Source organism: Vombatus ursinus, unplaced genomic scaffold (genome assembly GCF_900497805.2).
Source record: "Vombatus ursinus unplaced genomic scaffold, bare-nosed wombat genome assembly UNPS02009573.1, whole genome shotgun sequence".
Taxonomy (NCBI): Eukaryota; Metazoa; Chordata; class Mammalia; order Diprotodontia; family Vombatidae; genus Vombatus; species Vombatus ursinus.
Genome location: NW_020949351.1, coordinates 7,871,784 through 7,890,657, shown reverse-complemented (window position 1 = coordinate 7,890,657; position 18,874 = coordinate 7,871,784). Strand labels below are relative to the sequence as shown.

The 18,874-nt window shown below is 35.0% G+C and overlaps 1 pseudogene; it reads left to right on the top strand.

Moving 5' to 3' along the window:
• The first annotated feature begins 5,850 nt into the window (after nucleotides 1-5,850).
• LOC114035979 overlaps nucleotides 5,851-18,874 on the top strand; it is a 118,631-nt pseudogene continuing 105,607 nt past the window's right edge.

Below are 18,874 nucleotides of genomic sequence, written 5' to 3'. Positions count from 1 at the left end.
AAATAATAATTAAATAATTAAATAATTTGATTTCTGTGAAAAGTGTTCTGTAATTTTATTCATATTCTTTCTGGATTTGTCCTGGTAGGTACATTTTCAAGTATTTTATATCATCTATAGTTATTTTAAATAAAATTTCTCTTTTTACCTCTCACTGATGGATTTTTTAATATATAGAAATGTTAATGTTTTATGTGGGTTTATTTTATATCCTGCAACTTTACTAAAATTGTTCATTATTTCAACTATCATCTGCAAAAAGTGATGGTCTTGTTTCCTCATTACCTATTCTAAATCCTTCTATTTCCTCTTTTATTGCTACAGCTAGCATTTCTAGGATAACATTGAATAATAGATGTCATAGTGGTCATCCTTGCTTCACCCCTGATCTTATTGAGAAGGCTCCTAGATTATCCCTAACACAGATAATGCTTGCTGGTGGTTCTACATTGATATTATTTATCATTTTAAGGAAAGCTCCACTTATTCTTTTGCTTTCTAATGTTTTTAATAGGAATGAATGCCATATTTTTCAAAGGTTTTTTCTGCATATATTGAGATGCTCATATGATTTGTGTTGGTTTTGTTATTGATATGATCAATTTTGCTGGTAGTTTTTCTAATATTGAAACAACTCTGCATTCCTGATATAAAGCACAGCTGGTCACAGTGTATGATCTTTGTGTATAATGCTATGATTTCCTTGCTAGTATTTTATTTGAAATTTTTGCATCAATATTCATTAGGGAATTTGGTCTATAGTCTTCTTTTCTGTTTTTTGCTCTTCCTGCTTTAGGTATCAATAAAAGGTGTCATAAAAGGAATTTATTAGAATTCTTTCTTCACCTGTTTTCCCCAAATAGTTTATATAGTACTAGGATTAATTGTTCTTTAAAGATGTTGTAGAATTTACTTATAAATCCATCAATCCCTATGGAATTTTTTCTTTGGGAGTAAATTGATTGCTTGATAAGTTTATTTTTCTAATATAAAGTTATTTATATATCCTATTTCCTATTTTGGTAATTTGGGCAATAAGTATTTTTTGTAAATATTCATCCATTTTATTTAGATTTAATTAGATTATTATATCAGATTAATTGATATATAACTGGGCAAAATAGTTCCTATTAATTGCTTAAATTTCCTCTTCATTGGTGATGAATTCATCCTTTTTATTTTTGATACTGGTAATTTGGTTTTCTTCTTTCCTTTTTTAAATCAAATTAACCAATATAAAATCAGCTTCTAGGTTTTTTTTTATTATTATTAGTTCAATGGTTTTCTTATTTCCAATTCTGTTGATCTCTCCTTTGATTTTTAGGATTTCCAATTTGGTGTTTAATTTGGAGTTTTCAATTTGTCCTTTTTCTAGTTTTATTTTTTTTATTTCATGCCCAATTCATTGATCTAATCTTTTTCTATTTCATTGATATATGTATAGAGATGTAAAAATTCATCAGTATTTTTTTTGGCTGCATCCCATACATTTTGCTATGTTGTCTCGTTGTTGTCATTCTGTTTAATGAGAGGTTCTTTTTTTCTTGTTTTTTTTTTCTTTTTCTTGTTTTGCTCATTTTCCATTCTATTTAATGACTTTCTACTTTATGTAAAAGTTGTACTCTTCTCCTATAGTGGAGAGGGAACTGTCCCAAACATCTTATGCTAGGGATCAAAGCCTTGCTGTTGGCAAGCTAGAGCTTGGAGTTTAACTACAGGCTTGCACCTTTCCTCAGGGCCTAACTGCTGGCTAGCACTGTTGACAGAGCCCCACTGATGGCTTATGCTAGAAATTGAGCCTTGGTTCTGCTTTGCCCAGGGTTCAGGTCATAGCTGCTGGTGCCCTGTAGTACAACTTGTTTTGGAGCAGCCCACACTGAACCACACTTCCCTCCTACCCAATAAGACAGACCTTTCCTCCTAAATCTCCAAGCTATCCTAGACTGGAAAACCATTTCATCACTTCAAAATTTGTTTTGAGATATTATTCCAAGGTTGTTTGGAGATGAATTTGGGGGACCTCAAGCAAGTTCCTGTCTCACTGCACCATTTTGCCTTCCAGAGATGGAATCTTTATATTTAAATTGCGTATTCATATTTTTGTTGTTTTAAGCCACCATTAAACCATATATGACCTGTGATGTTTGTGATATCGACCCAAGACCTTCAGTGCGGGTTTAAATATTGAGAGAGCAGCAAAAACAAAACAAAACAAAACAAAACAAAAGTAAGAAGTGAGTTTTCCCCCTGCAATCCTGGGTGTGTGAGTTTCAGTGATTGTTTGCTATTTTGATGATAGTCCATAGTGTGCACATTTTGGATTATGTCTTAGACTTATTTCATTTTGAATTTGGTGAGAGAGACTTATAAAGAAATGACTCAATAGTACACAAACACACACACACACACGTGTGTGTGTGTGTGTATGTATGTGTATATATAGTGTATGTATATGTCCTATAGGAGAATGGAAGACCTTCACCCAAAGGTTAAATGACCACTTAGTTATATTGCTGAGAAGATTCTTCTTCTGCTTTAGGTTAGACCAAATGTCCTGTCAGGTCTCTTCCATTTTTGAGATCCTATTAACTTGTCATTCTATGATACCATTTTTGCCCTATCTCACACAGTGACGGTACATTGAAGATCCTTCTTCCTTAAGTCAAGGTTATACTTTTCATATGTTTCATCAGTAGCTACTGGAAGGAAGAAAAATAGTTAGAAATGTTGACCTGATGATAACAACTTTGATTCTCCAGTTATAAATGAAAATCCTACATTTTGTAGAGCTTTAATTATCACAAAATGTTTCCCTCACAATGCCATGAAATTTTCATTGTAAGGATTATTGGGTCCATTTTATGAATGAGGAAATGGAGATCTGTAAAAACTAAATGGCTACCTGCATCTGGGTTACAGACAGAATCAGGATTCAAATCTAAGTCTCTGCTCAAAATGTGTTTAGAGGTCTTCCTACTGTTTTGGGCTATGGAATCCTGTATGATATATTCACTTAAAATGAAAGCAACAATTTGTAGACTATAAATCTAAAACAATATTACAAAACAGAAAATTGATTATAATTCCTCCCTCATGGCAAAATGATAGGGAACTATTAGGCTAGAATATTGCATCCATGGTCAAGCACAGTGGCTACATATGATTTTTCTGCTTAATTGTTTTTCTTTGTTAAAAGAAAGGTTAGGGGGATTGGAAATTGTTATGATGTAAAGAAAAAGTCATCAATAATGTTTTCAAAATAAACAAGATAAAATAAAAATTAAGAGAATTGTCATAGTTGCTGTTTTTAAGTCCTGTTTCACTATCCTTTACCCCATCAATGGTGAGGAAAACAATTCAGTACAAAATTTATTTTCATTTTATTTTCAGAATGAGGGCCTGGTGAACTATTGAAATGGAGAAAATATGTGAAAATCAGGCCTTTTTTTGCATTTAACTTTCAAACTTAATGGGTTCAAAAGAAGTTGAGAGTAGGGCCAAAAGAATTACTTCCTGTGCTAGCAACTAACCCCTGGTCATTTTTTTCCCTTTAAATACTGACCATCCTTTTGTATGGTATTCAAAAAAAAATTTCATTTTAATAAATATACATTTCTACCACATTATTTTTTTATTTTGATTTATCAACAGTCATTTGCATAAGCTTTTGAGTTTTAAATTTTTCTCCACTTCCCTCCATCACTCCTTCCCAAGACAGCACACAATCTGATATGGGCTATACATATACATTCTGATTAAACATATATTTACATTAGTGATGTTGTAAGGAAAAATTAGGCCCAATAGGAGGAACTACAAGAAAGAGAAAACAAAACAAAACAGAAAAAAATATCAAATAGTATGCTTCGATCCGCATTCAAACTCCATAGTTCTTTCTTTGGATGTAGATAACATTTTCCATTATGAGACCTTTGAAGATGTCTCAGATCCTTGCATTGCTGACAAGGGCTAAGTCTATCAATATTAGTAATTGAACAATGTTTCTGTTACTGCGTACAATGTTCTCCTGGTTCTGCTCATGTCACTCAGCATCAGTCCATACAAGTCTTTCCAGGTTTTTCTGAAGTTCACTTGCTCATCATTTCTTAAAGCACAATAGTTTTCCATTACATTCATATACCACAATTTGTTCAGCCATTCCCCAGTTGATTGGCATACTCTCAATTTCCAATTCTTGGCCGCCACAAAAAGAGCTGCTATAAATATTTTTGTACATGTGGGTCCTTTTTCCCATTTTTATGATCTCTTTGGGATACAGGCCTAGAAATGCTATTTCTGGGTGAAAGGGTATGCACATTTTTATAGCTCTTTGGGCATAGTTCCTAATTGCTCTCCAAAATGGTTGCATCATTTCACAACCCCACCAACAATGCATTATAATTCCAATTTTCCTACATCTTCTCCAACATTTATCATTTTCCTCTTTTGTCATGTTGGCCAGTCTGATAGGTGTGATGTCGTACCTCAGAGTTGTTTTGATTTGTATTTCTCTAATCAGTAGTGATTTATGGCATTTTTTCAGAGACTATAGAAGGATTTAATTTCTTCACCTGAGAACTTCCTGTTCATATCCTTTGACCATTAATCAATTGGGGAATGACTTGTATTCTTGTAAATTTGACTTAATTCTCTATATATTTTAGAAATAAGGCCCTTATCAGAGAGACTGGTTGCAAAATTCTTTCCCAATTTTCTACTTTCTTCTAGTCTTGGTTGCATTGGCTTTGTTTGTGCAAAAACTTTTCACTTTACGGTAATCAAAATTATCCATTTTACATTTCATATTGTTCTCTATCTCCTGTTTGGTCATGAATTCTTCTGTTCTCCGTAAATCTGATAGGTAAACTCTTCCTTACTCTCCAGTTTGCTTATAGTATCAGCCTTTATATCTAAATCATGAACCCATTTTGACTTTATTTTGGTATATGATGTGAGATTTTGGTCTATGTCCAGTTTCTGCCATACTCTTTCCTAGTTTTCCCAGCAGTTTTTGTTAAATAGTGAGTTCTTATCCCAGAAGCTGGGGTTTTTGGGTTTATCAAATAGTAGATTACTACAGTCATTGACTTCTGTGTCTTGCATACCTAACCTATTCCACTGATCCACCACTGTATTTCTGAGCCAATACCAAGTAGTTTAGATGATTGTTGCTTCATAATACAATTTAAAATCTGGAATGGCTAGGCCACCTTTCCCTGCATTTCTTTTCATTAGTTCCCTTGATATTCTGGACCTTTTGTTCTTCCAAATGAATCTTTTTATTATTTTTTCTAGCTACATAAAATAATTTTTTGGTAGTTTGATTGGTATGGTAGAATTGCCATTTTTATTTTATTGGCTTGGGTTATCCATGAGCAGCTGATGTTTTTCCAATTATTTAGATCTGACTTTATTTGTGTGAAGTGTTTTATAATTGTGTTCATATAGTTCCTGGGTTTGTTTCTACCATATTATCAATATGTTTTACATTGTTTTTAATCCTAATTTCAAGAAAAGTAGTGCTTACATTGATATTTAAGCCACAGTCTCTGAATTCTCTTTTTAAATTTATCTTTAGCCCTTTCTCTCAAGATGGTGATGAAGGCAAAGAAGGAAGCGGTTGTCCTGCACAAAAGACAGAAGCCAAGTCTTACATCTGGAAGGCCAAGAATGCAGTGTTGAACAGTGTTCCTAGCCACAAAAAGAAGATCCAAATGTCCCCCACCTTCTGGACAACCCAAGACACTAAGACTTTGACCATCTCCCAAATACTCTCAGAAAAGTGCCGTGCAGAGAAACAAGCTTGACCATTATGCCATCATTAAGTTTCCCTTGACCATTGAGTCTATAATGAAGAAGATTGAGGACAACACCCTTGCCTTCATTGTGAACATCAAGGCCAAGAAGCATCAAATCATGCAGGTGGTAAAGAAGCTGTATTACATCGACATGGCCAAGGTCAACACACTGATCCAGCCAGCTGGAGAGAAGAAGGCCTATGTCCAACTTCCTCCAGACTATGATGCTTTAGATGTTGCCATTCCAACAAAATTAGAATCATCTAAACTGTGCCCAGCTATCCCACTCCACTTACAATAAAATATTTTGCAGTATAAAAAAATTATCTTTAGAACACAGGCTACTGACAAAATAAAATACAAGTTATTTCATCTATATGTTCAAGATTAATATCAATATTTTATGTGGAAAAATATTATCTTAATAGAATTACTAGAGACACAATGCCAGAGTCCTACACTTAGCTTCAGGATCACCACTGGATCAAGTTCCACTTTTCAGACACACAATCAGGTCATCAACAGGTCATTTTACCCCTCAGTACCCCTGGCAATCATTCAAGAATATCAGTTACATGTCTTATTAAAGGGAATTTTCACTGTGATTCCTGATGTCAATAAAAACACAAAGGCACAAATTTAGGTTAAACATTGTTTTACAGCTCTGAGGTACCACCTCATACCTATCAGACTGGCTAATATGAGAGAAAAAGAAAATTATAATTTTGGAGAAGATGTGAGAAAATTTTGACACCGATGCATTGTTGGTGGAATTGTGAACTGATCCAACAATTCTGGAGAGCAATTTGGAAATATGCCCAAAGGGCAACCAAACTGTACATACCCTTTGATCCAAAAATACCATTACTCAGTCTGAAAAAGGGGAAAACACTTGAATGTACAAAATCATTTATAACAACTCTTTTTGTGGTGGCAAAGAATTGGAAATTGAGGAAATGCCCATCAATTGGGGAATGGCTGAACAAGTTGTGATATATGAATGTAATGGAATACTGTTATGCTATAAGAAATGATGAGCAGGCAGATTTCAGAAAAACCTGCGAAGTCTTGCATGAACTGATGCAGAGTGCTGTGAGCAGAACCCAGGGGAACATAGGGTACACCAACATAAATACTGTAAGCATGATCAACTATGATAAATTTAGCTTTTTTCAGCAATACAATAATAAAGACAATTTCAAAAAAACTCATAATGGAAAATGCTATCCACATCCAGAGAAAGAACTTATGTGGTCTGAATGCAGATTAAAGCATTATATTTTCAATTTCTTTGTTTTTTTTATGCTTTTCCCCTTTTGTTCTGTTTTTTCTTTCACAACATGACTAATGTAGAAATATGTTTAACATGATTGCACATGTATAACCTATATCATATTTCTTACTGTCCTGGCAAAGGGAGAGGGAAGGGAGGAAGGGAGAAAAATTTGGAACTCAAAATCTTATAAAAAAGAAGTTGAGAAATATCTTTAGGTGTAATTGGAAAAAAATAAAATACTATTTACATAAAAAGGAAAAAAAACTTATTTTAAAGTAAATATAAAATTTAAATCTTGGTTTCAATAAAAGTGGAAGAATATACATTTGTATGGAGGCAGGTTGTGAGTGGCATCTCATGGAGCATGCACTGGCCTTCTCTAGGAAAACATGGAATAAGAGGATTGCTTTGCTGAGGGAAAAAATATGAGTTGAGCCTTGGGGAAGATATAAATTCCTTAGGTAGAGATGAGTGAGAGAGATCGAGTTCATTCAATGCATAGAGAATAACGTGAACAAATACTTAGACATGAGATGTGAATGAATAACAAAGTATATTATTATATTCAGTTGAGAGTAGAATATGTGAATAGCATGAGATAAAGATGGAAAAGTAGGTTGTAGTCAGATTATGGATGGCCTTGAGTGCTAGAATTAAGAGTTTCTACTATGTTTATTCCATGGGTGATGGGAAATCACAGTAGATTTTTGAGTAGTAGAATGTCATATACCTAGGGAATTATTTTTTTTAAAAAAAGATTTAATAGGTAACAACAAGGAGAATGGGAATAGAATTGAAGGTAAGAACTCCATTTGAGAGCCATTACAATAATCTGGGGAAAATAAAATATGAGAATTAACATAGGTATTTAAAGAAAAAAAATAAGAAGAGGTAGTGTGAGATATGGGTAAGCAAAATCAATAAGGCTTGACATGTAACTTGACAAGTGATCAGATGCTTAGGCCAAAGGAGAAGAAAGTGTGAATGATAACTTCAAGGTTATGAGTCTTCTTGATTAGGAAGGTCATGAATATGTTAAGAGGAATAGGGGAATTCGGGGAGGGGCAGGTTTTGAGGAAAAGATGATAAGTTCAATTTGAACATATACATAAACACTATAATACAAAATTCATTTCATGATTAGTTACAACAAAAATTGAATGGACCTTACAAAAACCCAATCACTTTAAAAACAATTGTGATTTGATGGTACTGTTGCCACTCTGTCCTTATTTTTTGCTTGTTTATGGGAAGACCAGTTAAGAAGTTAATGAAAACATTGCAGTACGTTGGAATGTGAGCCTGAACTAAAATAGTAATGGTGAGGTGGCATTTTATTCCCTTCTTCCAGCAGTTATCTCCATGCAAAGGACTCCCTTTTCCTATATCCTGAACCATGACAGCCACAAATAATATGCCCAGACCCCCACAGAAGCATAGTCTATGATAGAAATCCTTTGCATGTACTTTTAAAATAGTCTAAAATAGTATCATTATGCTCATTAAATTTGGTGGCAAAATGCCTAAAGATGATCTAGGGTCACCAGTAATCTCCTCCCAGATGAAACCAATATTCTTTCCCCAATTCTCACCTTTATTAACATCTCTTCTGTATATAAAATTATCAAATATTTTCTCTAAATTATTGTAGTCTACTTGTCACTAAGATCTTCTTTCTAATTATTTTTAACACTTTACTCTGACACCGTAATTGACTTCACTGTTCCTTTCTCAGATCCAACTTTCAGAAGGACCTAGTATCAGTCCTAGTCCCTTTTGTCTATCCTTAGGAGCAGAGAATCTTAGAGTAGGAAGGGGCATTAAGGGGCATTTCTTCCAAGCTGTACTTAAATACAAATATTTTTTACAGATAATCAGTAACTGAAACTTAGCCTCAAGACCAAGAAGTCTGTTCTTCACAAGGCAGGTCACCTCATTTTTAGACAATTCTGTTAAGAAATTATTCCATTTCCTGAACCAAAATTTGCTGTCTTGCAAATTCTACTCATTAGATTCAGTTTTGTCCCACAGAATTTTTTTTTACATTAATACCCTTTAAATATTTCTAAACAAGTTTTATGCCTTGGCCATTCAGTCTTGGTGTGTCCCAGTTCTCTTCCCTTCCCACTGTAAAATTTGGTGATTCTTTGTGACTCAAAATATGATTCTATTCTATCATAACATGCTGCCTCTTTATTCTTATGTCTAAAATATGAACGTTATTTTCTAGGGTAAAGATTGTACAAACTGATCCTCATGTGACATAGCTTAAGTCTCTTCATCATGCTTGAAACCCTTCTTGGGAAGCTGTATGGAAATTAGTCCTTGAGGCTTAATGAAAGAAAATAAAAATAAATGAGAGATCTTCTGGATGTGACTAGACTCAGATTGCCTTAGAAAATCAAGGAAGATGATTTTTTCCCCTGGGAATTACTAACAGTAGAAAGACTAACAGACAATGTCACTTGTTGTCTATTGGCAATATAAGAATAATCTACAGAATATTCTAAAGATAGAGATGGAAATACCATACAAATAACTTTTTCATTAAAAAGAGCAAGTTTTGTGGGAGTTGGAGAAAAGTGTTGTTAAAGGGAAATCTTTTCCCTTAGTTATATGGTTATTTTTCAATTAACCATATGTAAGGGGTGTTTTCTTTTTCTTTTTCATTTGATCTTTATTTTGTAGCTTTTCTCTTTGGAATACTGTGTGGGCTTCTCAGAAAAAAAAAAGACAACATCATAAATTGCTGCTTTAGGCTTATCTATAGACAGAGATTGGTTTGATTGAACTCAGTAAATGAACTTTTAAAAATAGCCATGTGACATCACAAGAGGAAAAATGATTTAATGCATAGAGTGGTTCAGAGTTAGGGAGACTCTAGGTGCAATGTGAATGTGAATGGAATGAACTCTCCCATAAAGCCAAAGTGGATAGCTGAGTTGATCATAAACCAGATCTCCATAAAACAGATGAAACTATAAAAAAATCATTTTATATACTAGAAAAAATCATAACAAAATTCACCTGGAAGAACAAAAGGTCAATAATATCAAGAGAATTAATGAAAAGAAATGCAAGGGAGTGTGGCCTAGCCATACCAGATCTTAAATTGTATTATAAAGCAGCAGTCGTCAAAACTACTTGGTACTGGCTACGAAATAAAGTGATGGATCAGTGGAATAAGTTGGGTACACAAGACACAGTAGGCAATGACTATAGCAACCTATTGTTTGATAAACCAAAAGATTTCACCTTCTGGGGTAAGAACTCACTATTTGACAAAAACTGTTGGAAAACTGGAAAATGGCTAAACAAGTTGTGGTACATGAATTTAATGCAATACTATTGTGCTATAAGAAATGAGCTGACAGATTTCAGATAAACCTGGAAAGACTTACATGAACTGATGCTGAGTGAAGTGAGCAGAACCAGGAGAACATTGTATACAGTAACGGCAACATTGTGTAATGATCAATTTTGATTGACTTAGCTCTTTTCAACAATACAATGACCTAAGACAATTTCAAAAGACTCATGATAGAAAATGCTATCCGCGTCCAGAAAAAGAACTATGGAGTCTGTATGCAGGTTGAAGCACACTATTCTCTCTCTCTCTCTCTCTCTCTCTCTCTTTCTCTCTCTGTTTTTCCCTTTTGTTCTGATTCACCTTTCATGATGTAACAAATGTGGAAATATGTTTAATATGACTGTATATGTATAACCTATTTCAAATTGCTTGCCATCGTGAGGAGGAGGGAGAAAAGGGAGGAAAGGAGAAAAAAAACTGGAATTCAAAATCTTATAAAAGTGAATGTTGAACAAAATAAATGAAAATTTTTAAAAATTAAAAAAAGAAAAAAAAGCAAGGGGCAGTATCCCTCTGTCTCTATCTATCTATGACTCTGTGTGTATCTCCCTGTCTATGTCTGTTTCTCTGTATGTCTGCTAGTCTTTTTCTTCTGTCTCTCTCTCTCTCTCTGTCATTTTGTTTCTGTGTCTGCATATCTGTCTTTATAAATTTCTTTCTATATTAGAGAATGGGTCTCCCTATCCCACCATGGCTAGAAGTATAGGTGGAATGCATAAGCCTGATCCTAGTATTGAAGATCATGGGAACTTGACCTACTCTGTTCCTAACTTTCAATGATTGGTCACTCCATTTCACACCGGCTGCTCTGCCTGGTTTCAACTCTAGGGAATAAGAGGCCCTCTCAGATTAAGCTCATCACCTCTAATCTCATCACTATGTTCCTAACTCAAGCTTTAATTGACACTGCTTCTCTCAGCAGCTCTTCCCTCTGTTTAGAGGGCTGAAGGGTGAAGTACCAAACTCCACCCAATACCTTCCTTTACAGACAGCAGAAATTAAACTCTTAGTCCTGCTACCCTCTTTGGTTTCAACTCCATGTTGAACCTGATGCCCCCCTCCCACTTTCCTGCCTCCTTTTGTATAATGTTTCCCCTCTTTTTCAATGTAAGCTCCTTGAGATCAGGGACTATCTTTCTTTTTATTAATTGTACCCCCAGCACTTAGCATAGTGTCTAGCACATATTAAGCACTTACTATATGTTTATTCATTTGGAATGGATTGGTTCCTTCTTAGGCAGTCTGATACTGTTCCACTCTTGCAACCCCCTTCCATTCCCTGGGACTTTTAATATTAGCTGTCTATTGAAATGTTGTTATTTAGTTGTTTAAATTGTTCAATTGTCTCCAACTCTTCATGACCCCAAAAGTAATGGAGTGGTTTGCCATTTCTATGTCTAGCTCATTTTATAGATGTGGAACTGAGGCAAACAGGGTTAAGTGACTTGCCCAGAGTCACATAACTAGTAAGTAAGTGTCTGAGGCCAGATTTGAACTCAGTAAGATGAGTCTTCCTAACTCCAAGCCCAGCAACTCTAGTCACTGTGTCACTTAGCTGCTCCCTATTGAAACATAAGCTATCACTATTGTTTGAGGATGAAACAGTAGACTCAAAAATGCTATTGATTTGTATAGTTTAAATATCAAGTCAATGCTATGAGTGTGGTCAACTGACAATTCTATTGTGTAATAGATTCTATGTGTAATGGGGGTCTGACACTTGCACAAATACAACAGGTTAGCTAATATAATCTCTCCATGTGGAGGAAGTTTATAAAAGAATAATGACGATGAATTAGGAAAGTTCTGTTGAAACACTGAAGCATAAGTAAACATTTTGTGGTTGACTCTCCTCTGCTAACCATATGGAGAGGCTTTCAAATTGGCTTCAGAGGCCTCAAAAAATTCTCTCAGTTTTGGCTACTTGCTCATAGCCTCTCTTGCTTCATTTGGTGACTTTTGCTTACTGTGTTCTGTGAGAGATTATGCTCTAAGGGGAAGGATTTCAGTGCCTTCTTCAACTCTGAGGGCCACATACCCTCCACCATCATTTTTTTTCTTTCTTTTTCATTCTAGGTGAAGGGAGTAAAGTCTTATCATCTAATAAATTGGAAAGATCACTATTAGAGTCCTCCAGTCTCCTGGCATTCCAGAGTCTGAATTCCAGAGCCCTTAGGAACAAGGATTGATCTTAGTAAGTGACCCTCAGAACTCTAACCCAGCAGAAGGATTTATCTAACAGTTATACTGTATCTGGACATGAACTTGTCAGGAATGACACAATTCAGAAACTGAGCTAAGTTTTCTCCAGAAATCAACTATATTTTAGTTATAGTATAGGTATAAGAAGTATATATCTCATATACATTTACAGAAAAGGGTATGGGAAGAGAATGCCCTGGATGTGCTGGGGAAAATGTTTGTATATTTGTTCTTACTATATAATTGAAGCAAATATTATGATATAAAATCTATCTGTTTTTAAGTGGTTAAATGGAACTAGGGTGCTAGTTACTACCTCCTCAAACAAAAGTGGTGAACACAGCCAATGACAATAGGGAAGAGACACAAATAGCCCCTCTAAGTACCCTAGAACTCTGAGGAGACACGTATCGGGCCTGGCCCTGAGTAAGTCAGGACAGAATATATATATTACATATGTGAAAGGAAGATGGGTAAACGGACATCTGCCAACATATTTCAGTGTTTTATATTTATAGAATTAATAGGCATATTTGAGAGAGATGTTATGCTATAGCCAGATAGACTCTATAGGAAAACAAAGCTTTCAATATATGTTTGTTCCAGTTTCTTTCTGTGTGTTTCATTTGAATAGAATTGACCTCTAAGTCACCCTTTTTCAAAAATAAAAAAATTGGGTGGTTAGGAATAAGTGCATTAATTACACAGTGTTCACATTTAATGAGAGCAACATCTGCCTGATGATGATGAGGTCTGCATTGGCATCACTTGCTAATGACAAAGACCATCATCTTAGATCTATAATAAGAAGACACAGTTACAATTTCACCCTGGGCCTCTTTTCCCCTGTTCTGCTTTGTCTTCCTCCCCTCTTCCCTACTCCATACATATTCACAGAAACAGACACAATCTTCCTATGCCATTCAGAATCAGGAAATATGGAGATCAGCTCATTCATTCAAAAATCTTCTTGTGAGAATGTGAGGGTAGACAGTGGCAGGTAGGATCAGTCTGCAGGCATTGAAACTGAAACTTTTTTGACCTGTCCTTGATGGTCACATGTTCCCCATTAGCAGCTTCCCAGGGAGTGTAGGTTGGATTTAAACAGCTGGCAGGTAGGGAACAAAGTGTTTCAGTTTCTGTGTGAGGAAAGAGGTTTGTAAATATGGATAAAATCAGAGTTTGAAAAAATGCTGCTTCTTTGGGAGTTTAGAAAGTACAGCTTTGAGAATTCTCTTCATCAGGTAAAACAACTTGGACACCATAGGGAGTGCTTTGTTTGTTCTCTTCACTATAGTATAATCATAATTTTATACAATAGGTTCGATTGAAACCTCATTTGAAATATCTTTTTGTAGGGAGTAACTATAAACTTTTGCAAATAGCCTCCTTCTACTGACACTTTTGTACCTTAGTTTGCAGTATCTATTCTGTAGATTCATTTTTCTACTTAAAATGAACAAAGAACTCAGTTACCAAAACATTTTACCTTTTGGAAAGGTAAAAAAGGGGAAAAAAAGGAAAAGAAAAAAAACCTTTTCTTAGAATAAACTTTTCAGCTCCACAGGATAAATAATATTATCTCCATTTTATTGAAAAACAAAACAAAACAAAACCTAACACTTAGGAAAGGTAAGTGATTTGCCCAAAGTCATGCAGCTATTAAGGAGCAAAGTCAGGATTAAAATGCAAGTCTTTCCTATGACTAATTTTGGTGTACTTTCACTAAATAATCCTTTTCCAATATTACTTCTTCTGTTCATTTCTCAACATGGTGAGGATCAAATCAGATAATACTTGTAAAGCACTTAGCATGGAGACTGATATATAATAAATACTTATTCCTTTCCTTTTTTTTTTTTTTGTGAGGCGTTAGGGGTTAAGTGGCTTGCCCAGAGTCACATAGCTAGTAAGTGTTACGTATCTGAGTCTGGATTTGAACTAAGATCCTCTTGACTCCAGGGCTGGTGCTCTATCTGCTGCACCACCTAGCTGCCCCCTCCCTTCTGCTTTTCAAATAGCAAGATATAGTGGGGAAAATATGAGTAAGGATGTAGAGTCCTCACTTCTAGTCCTGGGATTTTAGAAACTGTCACAAAGTTAATATTACCATCGCAAGTTACTGAGGTATCTTCCCCACACCATTGCAGTATGATGCAATGAGAAGACAAGTTTGTGTAGTAACAGGAGGTACTTGAGTTTTAATTTTGGTTCCCTATAGGTAGTAACTAATCTGTAGGAACTCAGGTCACTAAAGCTCTTGCGGTCTTGGTTTCAACCACTTTAAAATGAAGGTGTTGGTTTTAATCGGGGGTTCTTCACCTTTTTGTATGTCATGGAAGACTTTGCAAATCTGTTAATGCCTATGGCTCTCTTCTCAGAGAAATCTTTTTAACTGCACAAAATAAAATACATGGGATTATAAAGCGAACTAATTGTATTGAAATATAATTATCAAGATACATACATACATATATGCATGTATTTCCTATTTCCATATTACTATCTACCGCCATTGCTACGTCTATCTCTACCTCTTGCTCTATTTTCTCTAATGTTCCTTTCAGTTCCTGTGATATTATGATATGATGCACCTGAGAGAAATAATTATTCCTCTCATATATTAATAATCAATTATTGAATTAGGACCAGGATTTTTTTATAAATATGCAAAAAAGAATTCATAGGCTTTTTTTGTTTGATTTTTGTTTGTTTGGTTTTTTTTGTTTAGTTTTTACCATTGATCCTAGTACAAAGGGAAGTTCCCTTTGGGGACTCCCTTTGGGAGTACTTTGTCAGACTAGCCTACTGATTCTTTCCAGAGAGTTACCATCCAATTCCTCCAGAAAATCCTCCTGTCTCCTCTTCATTTTCTGTGCCTCTGATAGATAAGCCTCCCATTCCCTGCTTGCCACATTCCCTTGGTCAGCTCCTCCAACTTCCAGACTGAACCTTACTCGATAGAGGCTATAAACACTACTGATGGGGTAAGCTGTAATCACAACCATATGCTTTCTGGCTGGATCCAGCTCTAAGTTGTAGATAAGCCCTTTTACTGTGATAGTTCCAAATCAAGTTTTATTTGAAACACCAATCTTACAAATACATTTTTTAAAGCATTTCATCCACCAGAATTAGGGTCATTGCTTGTAACAGCTACTGAAAATGCTATATGTTGTGACAAGCCATGAGATAAAGTGCCAAGTTTGAGCACCATTAGCATACTTATCTCCTTCCCCAGCTCCATACATTTCCTAATGCTCCTTGGTGTCTTTTTAGGAGTATAAATATTCCAACAATGATTCATAATTTACTTAGTTCATTTCCCCTACCTCATGGATCCCAGACTCTTTCCTCTCTTCAGTTTGACACCCAAATAATTGACTCAATTCACATTTCTGCTAAAATATATTTAGTACAAATGCAAAAGAACATATAGGATAATAATATTTCTTGAGAGTTTTTTTGTGTGTTTGTGTGTGTATGTGTGTGTGTGTGTGTGTGTGTGTGTGTGTGTATGTGTGTTATTCCCTTGTGCCTCTGTCTTATTGCAGTGGGGTGAGAGGAGAGGTGTATTGTGTCAACTCTGAATACAAATGACCAAAGAACTACAACGGCTCTGCAATAGCCTTAACTGCATAAAAACACCAGAGAGCTTATACTGGTTATCAAAACCACAGTTAACTCTAAAATGAAAATAAAATAAAATAAAACCAAAGAGCTAACAGGGATTATAAACAAGAAGTGTTCTTTATTCCACTGGGGAAGGAAACTAGACATATATGCTGGGGCCTCCCACTAATAGAAGACCTGCTTTAGTGTGGGCAAATTGTAGCCCTGACAATCAGAGGTAACAGTAATAATGAGACAAGTTTGATTCATAGCATTCATGACTAGAACATGGGTACTGCAGGTGCTTGTCTGATCTCAGGGACCACCTGGTACTGTGATTTTGCTTTGACTGAGTTCATCCAGAGGGTGAGTGCAAAAGACTGTTGTTATGCCCCAGCTCAGGGCACAGTTTTCTTGCTGGGCCTTAGCTCTGGAAAATAGGGTATCTCTTTAAAAATTTTGTTTATTTATTTTTAATTTTCAACATTCACTTCCATAAGATGTTGAGTTCTAAATTTTCTCCCTCTCTTTTTCCTTCCCCTACCCCAAGACGGCATGCAATCTAATGTAGAGTCTACACATACATTCATGTTGAACATATTTTCACATTAGTTGTGTTATAAAAAAGGATTAGAACCAATGGAAGGAACCAAGAGAAAGAAGAAACAAAACAAAACAAAATGAGAAAGAGAGAGTCCAAATAATATACTTTGATCTGCATTCTGACTCCATAGTTTTTTTTCTGTATGCAGGTAGCATTTTCCATAATGAATCTTTTGGAGATGTCTTATATCTTTGTATTGCTGAGAAGAGCTAAGTTCATCAAAGTTAGTCATTGAACAATGTTGCTGTTACGGTGTACAATGTTCTCCTGTTCTGCTCACTTCTCTCAGCATCATTGCATGCAAGTCTTCCAGGGTTTCTCTGAACTCTGCCTACTCATCATTTCTTATGGAATAATAGTATTCCATTATATTCCTATACCACAACTTGTTTAGCCATTCCCCAATTGACGGGCATCCCCTCAATTTCCAATTCTTTGCTACCACAAAAAGAGCCACCATAAATATTTTTTGTAAATGTGGAACCATTTCCCATTTTTATGATCTCTTTGGGATACAGACCTAGAAGTGGTATTGCTGGGTCAAAGAGCACGCGCAATTTTATAGCCCTTTGGGCATAGTTACGAATTGCTCTTCAGGATGGTTGGATCAGTTCACAACTTCACCAACAATGCATTAGTGTTCCAATTTTCCCATACGTTCTCCAATATTTATCATTTTCTTGTTTTGTTGTGTTAGTCAATCTGATAGGTGTGATGTGGTAACTCAGAGCTGCTTTGATTGCATTTCTCTAAACAACAGTGATTTAGAACATTTTTTCATATAACTGTAGGTAGCTTTAGTTTTTTCCTCTGAAAACTGCCTGTTCATAACATTTGACCATTTATCAATTGGAGAATGACTTGTATTCTTATAAATTTCACTCAGTTCTCTACATATTTTAGAAATGAGCTCTTTATCAGAGACACTGGTTGTGAAAATTGTTTCCCAGTTTTCTGCTTCCTTTCTAATCATTGTCATTGGCTTTGTTTGTGGAAAATCTTTTCAATTTAATGTAATCAAAATTATCCATTTTGCATTTCATATTGTTCTCTATCTCTTGTTTAGTCATAAATTCTTCCGTTCTCCGTAAGTCCTTCCTCTTCTAGTTTGCTTATAGTATAGATATGACATCTAAATCATGCACACATTTTTACTTTATCTTGGTATACAGTGTAAGATGTTGATCTATGCCTAGTTTCTGCCATACTATTTTCCAGTTTTCCCAGCAGTTTTTGTTAAATAGTGAGTTCTTATCTCAGAGGCTGGAGGCTTTCGGTTTATCAAACAGTAGATTACTATAGACATTGACTACTGTGTCTTGTGTATCCAACCTTATTCTACTGATCCACCATTCTATCTCTTAACTAGTACTAAGTAGTTTTGATGATTGCAGCCTTATAACACAATTTAACATCTGGTATGGCTAGGCCACCTTACCTTGAATTTCTTTTCATTAATTCCCTTGATATTCTGGACCTTTTGTTCTTCCAGATGAAATTTGTTAGGATTTTTTCTAGCTCTATAAAATAATTTGTGGTAGTTTGTTTGGTATGGCAATGAATAAATAAATTATTTTAGGTAGAATTGTCATTTTTATTATATTAGCTCAGCAACTGATATTTTCCCAATTATTTAAATCTGACTTTATTTGTATGAAAAGTGTTTTTTAGTTGTGTTCATATAGATCCTGGGATTTGTCTTGGAAGGTAGATTCCCAAATATTTTTTAATGTCTGCAATAACTTTAAATGGAATTTCTCTTTCTATCTCTTGCTTTGTTACTAATATATAGAAATGCCAGTGATTTATGTGGATTTATTTTATATCCTGCAATTTTGCTAAATTTGTGTATTATTTCACATAGCTTTTTACTTGATTCTCTAGGATTTTCTAAGTATATCATCAAAGTATCTGCCAAGGTATCTCTTAATAATAAAAGAAAGGAGTAAAAAGAGAGGGGAAGTCTTGGCATGGGCATCCTGATAATTGTAGCAGAGCAACTTACTCAATGG